The following is a 12,977-nucleotide window of genomic DNA, read 5'->3' as shown; positions in this document are numbered from 1 at the left end:
CTGATACAGAACTCATGTCCTGTTCTCTCATCAGTGTCTCCTGCATCTTCCCTGTGTTCCTTTCCCACACTGAGGGATAGCAGGGGAGAACATGGTTCTAGCAGCACCATCCTAAGCCAGCCTGGGCCTTGCTTTCCATATGCAGGGTAGGGTCAGCCGAGCAAGAAGGGACAGCCAATCTTTGTCTCATGGCCATACAAAAGCTGTTGACTCTTGAGGAGACTTGCAAGGGACTCTGCTGAGCAGCCCGGCCCTGGTTTTACAGGCCAATCTCAGCTTCTCTGCCTTCCAAGCCTACCATGATCTGCCCCAGGAAGTTCTCTACAAACTCCGTTCGACCCTTGAACATCCCACGAGTGTGGCACAAGAACCAGAGTACTCCATGACCACAGAATCTAAGGCACAAAGACACAGAGCTCCTTGCCCAAGGTCCCTTTATAATGTCCCTATTCTGGGCAGCTGGGACCTTGGACAGACCCTGAGTTCTTGGCTTAGGGTCTCTCAGCAACAGTAATAATAGTTTCTCCCTGGCTTGGATGTAGACCACGTAGTGGCTGGGGTCTTTCCTATACAGACCAGTGCTTTGTGGTGACCATGTTGGCTTTCCTAGGCTGTTATAAGCAGGACTACAAGTGACAGGAACTAAGCCTCTTTCATTGGAGTATGAACATCTCACTAAAGTGTCCTGGGATTGGTTCCCTCTGAGGCGCTAGGGAAAAATCCCTACCTCCCAATCCATTAGGGTTTTCTTTTTCAATTCCTTCTTTCCCTGTGCAAATGTTTCTCACAGAATCCTAGATGCTATGACTTAATGGCTCTTCTGGAAGTTTCTTCATGCTCCCACGGGAGCACCAAAGGCTCTGGGGCTTTGAGATTTCTGTCCTCATAGGCGTGGCTTCCAGGAGGTTCAGGGTGGAGAACAGCTCTTGGGACTATTCTGGGATTACCACAAATGTCACCTTCCTGTGAGCAAGGACTTGTCTCCAGACATGGCTAGGTGATGTCATCACAAATTAAAAGGGCTCTGCTGGGCTTGGTTAGAGGCGTGGCCTCAGTGTCTTCTGGGTTGTGGTATGGCCACTGAAGACTGGAGACCCCAGGTTGGTCACCTTCTACCGGGCTCTGGATACTAAGTTTGCTCGGAGGATCTGGACCCCGAGTCTGGGAAAATCAGAAATTCTAGGCAAGAGGCTTGTTTGTTTACTTTGGATGTGATTCCGAGTCCAGTTAAATAACCAATCTGGTCATCTCTCCTGGGAGGCCCCAGGGGCCACCCCTCAGAGGACAAGAGGGATGGAGGGCAACGTGCTTTCCTCAGGAACAGGCCAAGCCTAGGTGACTCAAGCTTTTAACTTGTCAAAGCCATTATTGGGAGACCCACTTCCTTCTGAGTGATGTTAGGAGACCAGGAGACCTGTCCCCTCCCTTGCAGGATAACGAAGAAGCATGGATGGGCAGCTAGGCTCGAAGCTTGGAAATTTCACTCAACAGCTGGGTCCCCCAAAGCTAGGTTTTCTTCCCAAGAGGGAGAGGAAGGATTGGGGTGGGGGGAGGAGAGAATAGCTTAAATTGACAGATGCATGAGGTCTGGGAAGATGACTTGGTGGGTAAAGTGCTAGCACCCATATAAAAGTCTGGGTGTCAGGGCATGGCTTTGTAGTCTCATGCTTGGGAGACTGGGAGATTTCTGAGAGTCCCGACCAGCTTACAGGTGAGCTCCAGGTTCGCTGAGAGATCCTGTCTCAGAAACAATGAGAAATGGAGTAAGACACTTGAAGTCGACAACTGCCTTCCATACATGCAGGCACATGTGCAGCACCCACACAAAGAGGTATGCATACATGCACACACCAATGAATGCATAAATAATCTTCAAAAATGAGCAGGTTGATAGCTGGCATAAACTGTCTCATGTTCACATTTAAAAGCTAAAAAGAAACAGGTGATGCTAAGCTTAGACATATATTTATTGAATTGAATATACTATGCTGCCATTTGCAGTTAAAAATTAAAAATAATTCATTCTTAAAAACATAATCTTTGGTATTTGTACCACTGAGCCACACACCCACCCCCTCACTAGGAGATTTTCTGCAGATGCTCCCTCCCACTGAGACACACACACACACACACACACACACACACACACACAGCCCCTCACTGGGGGATTCTAGGCAGGAGCTCTACCACTGAGCCACGCCCCCAGCCCTTCACTGGAGGATTCTAGGCAGGGGCTCTACCACTGAGCCACACCCCAGCCCCTCACTGGGAGATTCTAGGCAGGGGCTCTACCACTGAGTCACGCCCCCAGCCCCTCACTGGAGGATTCTAGGCAGGGGCTCTACCACTGAGCCACACCCCAGCCCCTCACTGGGAGATTCTAGGCAGGGGCTCTACTAGCCACACCCCAGCCTGTCATTGCCCCCAGTAGTGCTATACTGCTAAGCATCCCAGTTTGGGAAATACTTGTACATACTAAGTTCTCAAAAAAATTATAATTAAAAACTAAATCACTTAGTTGGTGCCCTGAACCACACTTAAAAGTTTTTTTTTTTATTTTAACACCAAAATATTCATTTTTATTCACATTTTCAAAGACAAAAATGCTTCAGTTTTAAATTTTTCCACAGGCTATTTTCTGAGCATGTTTTGTATGATTAAAGGCTGTTGGCATTTCCTCTTTCTGTCATTTCTTCATTTCTCTGGCTCATTCTGTTCTTTTAATGCTTGCCCTTTTCTTTATTTGTAGAACCTATTTATATATCAGGAGCCAGTAACCCTTTGACTATCATATAATGTGAAAGTGCTTGCTCATTTTGTTACACATCTATTACGCCCTCAAATTTTGTGTCAAACAAAAAGTTTTTGTGGTTTTATGTAGAAATTATAGAAAACCCTGCCCAGTGCTTTCTAGGCTTTTATATCTGACTTATTAATTTTAAATACATTTTATTTGTGGGCCAGTGAGGTGACACAACTTGAGCCCAGACCAGATGAACTGAGTTTGAGATGAAAGGAAAGAACTGACTACTGAAAGTCTCTAGTTCCGCACACACACAGTGAGACTACTACCTGTGCACATGTGCACACCTATACACACAAATGCAAATGAATAAATAAATGTATTAGAAGCTTTCTAAAATTATTTTGAAATAGTTATACAAGCCCAGGGAGGGAGAGCCTATCAATTTCAAATGAAGCACTGGACAGTATACTCTGCGCAGTTGTGTGATGTGGATTATTTTGCATGTTTGTGCACACACATGCGTGTGCATGTACATGCACAGGTTTATGTATATGCATCGAAGCTGGAGTTTGATGCTTTGGGCAGGGGTTCTCAATTGGACGTAGAAATTATGGAATTAGCTAGGCTGGGTAGGTAGCTTGTCCTGGGGATTCCCCATCTTCTCCTCTGGGGTTCTGGGGTTACGGGCAGGCTGCCACACCTACCTGGCGTTTCCTTGTCTGCTGGACATCTGAACTCACATCCTCACACTTGCTTGGCAAGGGCTCAATCCACCGAACCATCTCCCAGCTTCAGTACTGAGAAGTGTTACCACTGCACAGTGCTGTGTCAATGTCCCACCCTCACAGTCCACTCCCGTTGGCCTGTGTTTATTTGTTTGCCTATTTGAGCTGTGGCAGTAAAGACTGTGGTCATTTTTCCTATCTCTACCCCGTTACCTCAGAAGCTTGTCCCTTGCAAAAGCAGACTTACTGACTTGAAATTGATGTACAGCAATCATCATATACTTTTCTTAAAAGAAAATCTATTTCTACTGTGTGTGTCTAGGTGTGTATTAGGGTTCTCTAGAGTCACCGTTGTTATGGAATGTCTTATAGAGATATGGGTATGCCTTAAGAGAACTTATTGTGATGACGTACAGCCTGCAGTCCAACTAACCTAACAATGGGCAGCTGTGAATGGGAAGTCCCAGAATCTAGTCGTTGCTCAGTCCCACGAGGCTAGTTGTTTCAGCTGGTCTTCTGTAGAAGGAGGTTCCAACAGACGTGCTGGCAAGGAAGTGCGAGCAGGGGAGGAGTGAGTCTTCCTTTTCCATCATCCTTATGTAGGTCTCCAGCAGAAGGCGTGGCCCAGATTAAAGGTGTGAACCACCACGCCTGATTTGGGACTTGCTCTGTCCCAGGCTGGCCTTGAACTCAGAAATCTGCTTGTCTACCTTGGTTGGGCCTAAACTTTTTCCTCGAGATCTGGATCAAAATCGTGTGTCATCTCATGTCACGATCCAGGTCAGAAGCCTGCGTCTTTCAGCCTCAATATCTGGATCACAGGGGTGCCCTCCATTTCTGGATTGTTGTTCATTCCAGAGGTAGTTAGGTTGACAACCAGGAATAGGCATCACGAGGCGTTTTGCCTGCATATATGTATGTACACCACATGTCTGCATGATGTCCACAGAAGCCAGTATGTGTGTGTGTGTGTGTGTGTGTGTGTGTGTGTGTGTGTGTGTGTGTTGCAGGGGGTCAGATCCCCTGGAACTGGAATTATAGACTGTTGCAAGTCATTGTGGGTTCCTGGAACCTGGATCCTCTGGAAGAGCAGACAGGATTCTTAACTGTTAAATTCTGCTCATACATAATGCATAAGCTTTGACATGTATATACATGACAGTGCATGTATATACCAGTACTAGGTTTGGGGGTGGGGGGGATGAGCTTATAGTACTCACTTGCCCTGCCACAGTTTACAGCACCACCCACGTTTACAATCCTGTGTCCCCTTAAAGGATGTGCCCCTGCTGTGTGTCTATTTATATTTGCTGTCTCTCTCTCTCTCTCTCTCTTTTTTGGAGACAGAGTCTTGTGTAGTCTAGACTGACCTCAGATTTCTCTAAGTAGATGAGGATGACCTTGAACTTGTGCATGCACGTGTACATGTGCGCATGTGTGCAAGCGCAAGCGCCAGCGTTCACACGTGTTCTGTTCTATTCCTCTGCCTTATTCCCTTGAGACAGGATCTCTCACTGAGTCTGGAGCTAGGCTGGCAGCCAACTTGCCCCTCAGTCTTTCTGACCCCACCCTCATCAGCACTAGAATAATAGGTGTGTGTAGCCATGCACAGCCCTTTATATTTATATCAAACTCAGGCCTTCAAATTTACACAGCAAGCATTCTCATTCACGGAGCCATCTCCCTGCCGAGACTTTGCTTCTTCTGCCTGTCTCTACCTACCGAGCATTGGGATTCTAAGTGCAAATCACCATACCCAGTTTATGTGGTGCTGGGAATCAAACTCAGGACTCTCATGCCCTGAGATTTTTGTCTTTTACTGTGTATTGTAATGCTAAGTGCTGGCCTTTAAGATCTTAAGTCTTCACATAGCCCGAGGGACCCTGCCCCCCAGTTAATACTGATTGGTAAATAAAGATGCTGGCAGCCAACACCTGAGGAGAAGAGCCATAGGAGTTTCTTGGGTGAAAGACCAGGAGGAAGGGAAGAGAGAACAGTTATGGGATAGAGAAGCAAGAATAGTCGCCATGGCGCTGGGCAAAGAGAACATGGCCCAGAGGGCTGCCCAGTTGAGCTAAGAGCAGTCCAAATGAAGCCTAGCAAACAGCAACTTGAGTTATGGATAGGTGGTAGAGTCTAACAGCATGGAGGGGAGGCAGCTGCCCAGCTATTGTGCTGCTTAAGGTTTATTAAAATATAAGGCTGTGTGTGTGTCTTTTATCTGGGAGCATAAACGGCCTAAGGTGAGAAGGAACCTTCACCAGGATGTGTTACGTATTCTTTACAACACTCATGCATGTTAGGCGAGTACTCTACCGAGTCACGTTTCCAGTGCCTTGCTGCCATTTTTTTTATTTTCTCTGTACATGAAGACATTAAAAAAAAAAAACTTCTTCTGGCGCCCTGCAGGCTCCTTCTTCTCAGGGTTGAATAACACTTCATGGTGTGGACATTGCTACTCTTCCTTCTGTGCACCCCCCCCCCCCCCCCGAGCTGTGGGCAATTAGCCTGGCTCTGTTTTCTGGCTTTCACAAGTAGAGCTTTGACTTGTGTCTAGGTCTCCAGAAATCCATCAAAGGCTTGTTCATGAATGTTCCTGTCTTGAGTTTCCCATTTTAATTGAGATTAGTTAGGATGAATTGGAGCTATACATTTGGTCCCTCACTTGCCCATTTCATAAGCTGTCGGGACCGTGGTAGAGACATGAAGGTTTCAGGATCAGAAGGAGGCAAGACAGAGGATGAGGCTAGCATGGGGTGGGGCTTCTGCCAAGCAGGGTGTGAGAAGCAGGGACCCAGTGGCTACCTGACATTCAGTTCCTTTTTGAGCCATGTTCAAGAGCTTGGCTGACCTAGAGTGCTCAGGGGACTTTGAGGCCTGCATGAGTTGCCTGGATCTACCTTACACATCCAGGCCCCCAGGCCAGGGACACAGATGTGATCATCATGTCCCTGAGCTCAGCCTACGTATCCTGCTCTGGCCATCTGGGGGTTTCTCCCAGCTCCTGTGTCTCAGGTCCTTGCATGTCAAACCCAGCATCTTCTGACCTTTGACTAGATGGCCCAGGCCCTGGGGAGGGAGGAGCCTCAGCCCCATGGAACTCTTTGTGCTCCTTCCTCATCTGATGGAACCACTCAGATGCTGGTAGGTCTGGCTAGCCAGAGAGGACTGTGGGTCTCAGCCCAAGACTTAACGTTGGGTGGCAGAGGTGGCAGTGAGAACTTGCTTTCTGGAGGAGTGGGGACGGAGAGGGAGCTTGTTAGGGGTCCTGAGTTCACAACAGGGAGATGGCAGCTGTCTGTTGTCTTTCTTCAGCTCACTGGTGTTGTCCTGTCATTCTGAGACCGAGTGACGGGCAGGGGGCAAATGATTCTGCGGTCACTCTGTGAAGTCTCCCTTACCCTTAAGGCTCAGAGCAGCTGGACAGAGAGGCCACCCACCCTATTAGGACCTCAAGCTTTCCTAACACAAGTGGCCATTGCTCTTGGAGGCAGGCAGGGTCTTGCCTCTCTGCTGGAAGGCTTTGTGGCTGTGTATGGGGTATCAGGACCCTCAGGACCCTGACCAGGGCCACATACCTTAGATTCCAGGGGGCCCCAGGGAGGGGCACTGAGCAGTGTCCTATTTCTGGGGCCTAAGGCTGAGCTTGCTGGGGACAAATACTCTGTAATTCAGAAAAGCCTGCTTGACGCCGAAGCCAGCTGGCTACAGTTGGAAAATAGACAAGAGAGGGCTTGGGAAATGGCAGGAGGACCTGAGCTTGATCCCCTCAAAAGCTATGTGAAAAAGCCAGCAGTAGTAGCACATGTTTGTAATCCCAGTGTGGGGTGTGGGGAGGCAGGGAGGGTCACTGGGGATGGATGGCCCAACAACCAATCAGTGGGCTCCAGTTTTTATGGTGAGTCGCCCAATGTTGATCCCTGGCTCTTACATGCATGTATGCATATATGCACATGATCTTGCAGATGTATGTGCACATGCACAAATACATGCAGAGAATATCAGACAGGGCTCTGTAACACCTTGACACAAGGCAGGAATTCTAAATATACCTGCTTATGGCTCAAACTACTACCTCGAGGTACCTCAGGGCTGGGGTTGTGAGGCTGTGTGGAGGATGTCCTGGACTGGAGACCAGATCTAGCTTTGGCCCCTTCAGTACAGGGAAGATTCAGGATTGGGCTCAGGTCCTGAGCCCCTATTTTTCCCTTTTCCACCATAGGGGCTGGGACCTGCTGGGGGTCTGGGGTGGGGGCTCTGGGAACACTTTGAAATGATCTTGAATGACACCTTAGGCTCATGGGATTCAGTCTCTGTGTCTCTCTCCAGATGTTCCCAAAACGTCACAGGACTGAGGATGCAGCTGTTGGTGGGGCAGGTGGAAGGAGGGAGAGGGGTATGTCTCAAACTTTTGAGAAAGGCTGAAGATCCCATCTTGGTCATGCTAAGCATAAACCCAGTGGGCAGGGCCACAGGTTGAGGCTGTGGGAGAGACTTGACCGCCAATCTACAAGTGGGAAAAGTACTATAAATGTGGTTGGCTCCTGTCCTGAGGACAGTGGGACAGGGCAGTGGGGAAAGAGAGACAGACAACATATGATGCTTTGGTTATTTTGCAAGAGGGAATGGCTCAACTCAGACATTGGGAGGAGAAAAGGGTGAAAGACTCAGTAGGGAAACTGAGGCAGGGATCTGTTGACTAAGATTCCTCTTCCAATGGCTTGGTTGAAAGGTTAGCTGCTTGGTATTCAGAGCCCATATGGGCTAGACAAGTCTGCTTCTAACCATTCATTGACCTACCTACCGATCCCTACTCATCCATTTACTTACACACTAACCACATAACCACCTGTCTCTCCATCCATCTATCCATAGCCATCCAACCACCCAACACTCAAGTAACTACCTATCCACCACCATCTATCTGTCCATTCACCCATACATTAATCTATCTACTACTCACCCACCCACCGATCCACCATCCAACTATCCATTGATTCACCCATCCATCCATCCACCCACCAATCCATCTATCCACCCACCTTCCATCTACCCATCCATACACCCACTCTCCATCCATTCACCATCCATCCATCCATCCATCCACCCATCCACCCATCCATCCAACCTCCAGCCACTCATTCACCCACCCACCAATCCCTTTGACCATCCATCTGTCTATACACCCCCTCCTCCTTCTATCTACTCACCATCCATCCAACAAATGGCTACCTTCTTTGTGCCAGATGAATGAAGTTCTGAGTTAAAAGGTTTGGCAATTTAGAGACATAGTTACGTGTTGTGGAACTGGCAGTCCCAATACTGTAATGCACGGGTGGAATAGAGAACAGAAATGCCAACATGCTACAAAGTCTTCCATTCCTGGGATTCTCGTGTGTGTGTGTGGGGGGGGGGGAGACTGCTTCCAATGTGCCTCTGCTTTGGGGCTCTATCCAGTTGAAGACAATGCCAGAAGAGGAGCCTTTCCAGATGGGTCTTAGAGGCCCTGACTGTGGAGTTCCTAGACACTAAGCCATCCTCCCCATAGCCTCAGGTCTCTGACCCTTCTGCAGGCATGACCTGAAAGCCACCTTTGCTGAACACCTGCAGAAAGTATCTCCAGGTTCTTCAACCAGAAATTAACGTACCTGAACTCCAGCCAGCAGATTTCATTCTGAAGATAGGACAAGAGCCTTAGGTGGATAAAGAGCCAGACGGAGAAAGGAGACCTCAGGGTTAAGACCCAGGTGCTCTGAGTACCTGTAGGTCTTTCTCAACAAGGATTTGCCCCAAGGTCTGCATAGTGGCTGAGTGCCTAATTTAGATACCTGAGCATTTCTTCTAAGTCCTGATTCCATTCAGAAACTGGCTTGGGACAACGACAAAGCCTGCAGCCACTCTTAGCATGACCTTTTATCTCAACGGCCCTCCTGGCCCCTGCTCAAGGTAGGGCTCCGTTTTCTCTCTGGCTTCCAGTAGGATTACTTAATGGATAAAAAATAACTAAGTCCAGGTCTCAAGTGTCAGTCATGGGGACAGCTGAGGCTAGTGACTGGCCTTTTATGCTTTGTAGCTCTGTGAAGAGCTTGTCCCTCCCCTTGGTGGTAGCCGCTGGGGTAGAGCTGATGGGGGGGAAGGGGGAGGGCTAAAACGAGTTGTGGACATGGCAGTCCCGGGCACAAACATGGTCATACCTGAGCAAAACAGCACAGCAGCGAGGAAGTCAAGTCCCTTCTTTTAAACATGGCCCGGTTAGTCCCACCACAATCTCTGGTACCTGGAGGGATAAAAGAGATCTAGACATATATGTGGTTTAGATTTTGTGGAGGCCTTGCTGAATGGGCATGGTTGGTTCCCTCAATGGCCACTCATGAGCCTTTAGCTGCTCTCGCCCCTGGATCCCAGAACTCTAAACTGAGGTCCTCAGCCACCAACAGTTTGTAAGCATCACTTTAGGTACAGGGTTCAGGAGTCTTAAGAGCTGGTGTCTAGAAGTACATAGCAGTCACAGGGGATCCCCAACTCTTCCCTTCCAGAAGTGCCGGGATTGCCTCTCAAAGAGACCTACTGCCATGACTCTGTTCCTGGGTGTCCTTTTTAGGAAGAAGTGTTTGACCAGAGTGACCCCTTGGGGACAGGGATAGGTCCCCCAGTCCCATCCACAAGGATGCTTCCATTCACACAGAGAAGAATGGGCCCTGCAGATGAGAAGGTCTATAACCCAAGGTCAGAGCTCTCAAACAGATCCAGCAATAAACATGGATGCAGAGAGGCAGGGGCCACTCTGGCTTCTAACTGCAGGCTCACACCCAGAGAAACAGAACTGGAGCCCCTGGACCCAAGGTCTTAGGGACACTGAGGGAGTTTTTTCCCCAGCTCATGGTCCCAACCTAGTGCTGGAAATGAAACCCTTACATACACGCTAGGCAAGGCCTCCAGCACTGAGTTTAACTCCCACTCAGCCCCTCCCTGGAGATTCTAGGCAGGGGCTCTACCACTGAGCCACACCCTGCCTCACTGGGGGATTCTAGGTAGGGGCTCTACCACTGAGCCACACCCTGCCTCACTGGGGGATTCTAGGCAGGGGCTCTACCTCTGAGCCATACCCCAGCCCCTCCCTGGGGGATTCTAGGCAGGGGCTCTACCACTGAGCCACACCCTAGGCCCCTCCCTGGGGGATTCTAGGCAGGTGCTCTACCACTGAGCCACACCCCAGCCCCTCACTGGGGAATTCTAGGCAGGTGCTCTACCACTGTGCCACGCCCCCAGCCCCTCACTGGGGGATTCTAGGCAGGGGCTCTACCACTGAGCCACACCCCAGCCCCTCACTGGGGAATTCTAGGCAGGGGCTCTACCACTGAGCCACACCCCAGCCCCTCACTGGGGGATTCTAGGCAGGGGCTCTACCACTGAGCCACACCCCAGCCCCTCACTGGGGGATTCTAGGCAGGTGCTTTACCACTGAGCCACACCCCAGCCCCTCCCTGGGGGATTTTAGGTAGGGGTTCTACCACTGAGCCACGCTCTAGCCCTGAAGCTTCTGGATCCATACTTACTGCAGACCCCTGTGTCCTGGTCCCTTGTTTTAGATCAATTCTAGCCTCTAGCTGCTTCCATTGGTTAAAGGCTAGCCACAGAGAGGAACTCTCTTTCAGTAAGCCTTTTTCTGGCTTTGACCTCAGAAAGGGCTTGGGCTGCAGCTGGCCAGCAAAGTGCCTCTGGCTGGATAGCTCCCATCCTGACCAGGGCACCTTTGCCAGCAGCCAGCCCCACGTGGAGCCCCCCTCCACCCTTACCCTCTGTGTGGCGGAAGCAGCTGCAGCCAGAGGCAGCCTTTAGAATAGAGCTGGTGACATTGATGGATGGCCAGGGCCTCAGGGCTGCTGCTGGGTGAGGGTGAGCCCGCACAGCCAGGGTGGGGACGGCTCTGCTGAGTCGGCATCTCAGTGGTTGGTTTGGTGAGTGACCTGTGTTCCTCAGCTTCACACTGGGGCCTGCTGGGAATGAAACCGGGTTGCTGGTGCAGGCATGCCTGCCAACATCCCGATGCCCAGGCTTCTAGTGTCAGTTAGGGAGACATGACTGGTGGGACCCTAACTCCCGTGTTCTTGTCACCTGCCCCTCAGGCCACCTGCCTCTTGAACTCATTCTTCTTAAGAGGCTGGCTGTAGTGCACCTGTGGAGTCACTCCGCACTGCTGGGTGCTTGCTTTTCCTTCTCAGTCCACCCTGGAGATGAAGACTTCATCCCCGGGCAGCGAACCTGTGAGCAGAGGCGTGATTCAAAACTTGCTGGGGCACAGGAGAGGCTGAGGCAGGAGGATGACCTCAAGTTCAATGTTAACCTGGGGCTACACAGTAAGACCTTGTCTCAAAAGACCAAACCAAACTAAGACAATTGCTAGTGTCTGAATTGAACATGTGGACAGGTACAGGTGAAATTCTATCTTGTATGTTACTCAGAAAGCCAGGCAACTGCCTGTTCTGTGATCGTTGTTTAAAGTGTGAGTATGTATGTCTACATGTGTGTGCATGAACTTGCATTCATGTGCAGCATGTGCCCATATATGCATGTGCACTTGTGTATGCATGTGATATATGTGTGCAATGATGTTCCTGTGCATGTCTGGTTTTGTGTGTATATGCATGTGTGTGCCTGCACACACACACACACGTGTGTGTGTGTGTGTGGGGGGGGGGGTGATTTCAGTTTCCACTGTACCTGCTTCTTTTACTAGGACAGGCCTTGGGATCTTGGCAGGACTGGGCTGGTTCTGGAACCATAGCTATGGCCTTCTGTGACCCAGCACCTCTGAGGTTCAAGCTGATGTCTGGGGACATGTGACAAAGACAAGCCAGTGACAGAGACTTAGGGTTGGAGATAGAAGAGTTGTATTGGGGGGGGGGTTTAGAGGAAAAGGGAGGGAGAGAAGAGGAGGGAGAGGGAGGGGAAGGGGGAAGGGAAAAAGGAGGGGGAGGGGGAAGGGAAAAAGGAGGGGGAGGGAGAAGGGGAAGGGAAAAAGGAGAGAGAAGGGGAAGGAGGAAGGGGAGAGGAAGAAGAGAGGGGCAGGAGGGGGAGGGTAAGAGGAAGAGGAGAGGGGTAGAGAGGAGGAAGGGGAGAGGAATAGGAGAAGGATAGGGAGGGGGAGGGGAGAGAGAGGGGGAGGGGGGAGAGAGAGAGAGAGAGAGAGAGAGAGAGAGAGAGAGAGAGAGAGAGAGAGAGAGAGAGAGAGAGAGGAGAGGGGTAGGGATGGAGTGTAGGGCAGAGTATTCAGAGCACAGCATGTAGTTGCTGGCTCCAGCTAGTTTGTGCCTACTCACCTGAATCTTGTAGGCCTGCCAGCTGGATCTGATTGCTTTAGGTCCTGTCCTCTGGGTCTGGCAAGTCAGAGCCCCTGGGCTGCAGCTGAGCCATGCTCCTGCCCACCTTAAGGCTAGGTTCCAGAACAGAGAAGAGTCTCTTAAGGTGTCCCCCCTCCAGGTCACAGAAGCTCCTGTGGATCTTTT

The 12,977-nt window shown here is 50.1% G+C and overlaps 1 long non-coding RNA gene across 1 annotated transcript; it reads right to left on the bottom strand.

The window, feature by feature from the left end:
• Window positions 1-885: 885 nt before the first annotated feature.
• Gm38726 lies at window positions 886-11,461 on the bottom strand. Its single transcript, XR_868640.1, has 3 exons — window positions 11,268-11,461; window positions 9,666-9,748; window positions 886-1,737 (listed from the first exon to the last, which is right to left on the bottom strand). It is a non-coding gene; the product is annotated as a predicted gene, 38726 (long non-coding RNA).
• Between the last annotated feature and the right edge of the window lie 1,516 nt (window positions 11,462-12,977).

Source organism: Mus musculus, chromosome 5 (assembly GCF_000001635.26).
Source record: "Mus musculus strain C57BL/6J chromosome 5, GRCm38.p6 C57BL/6J".
Lineage (NCBI taxonomy): Eukaryota > Metazoa > Chordata > Mammalia > Rodentia > Muridae > Mus > Mus musculus.
Note: the sequence above shows the minus strand (reverse complement) of the source record. Positions and strands in the feature narration are given on the sequence as shown.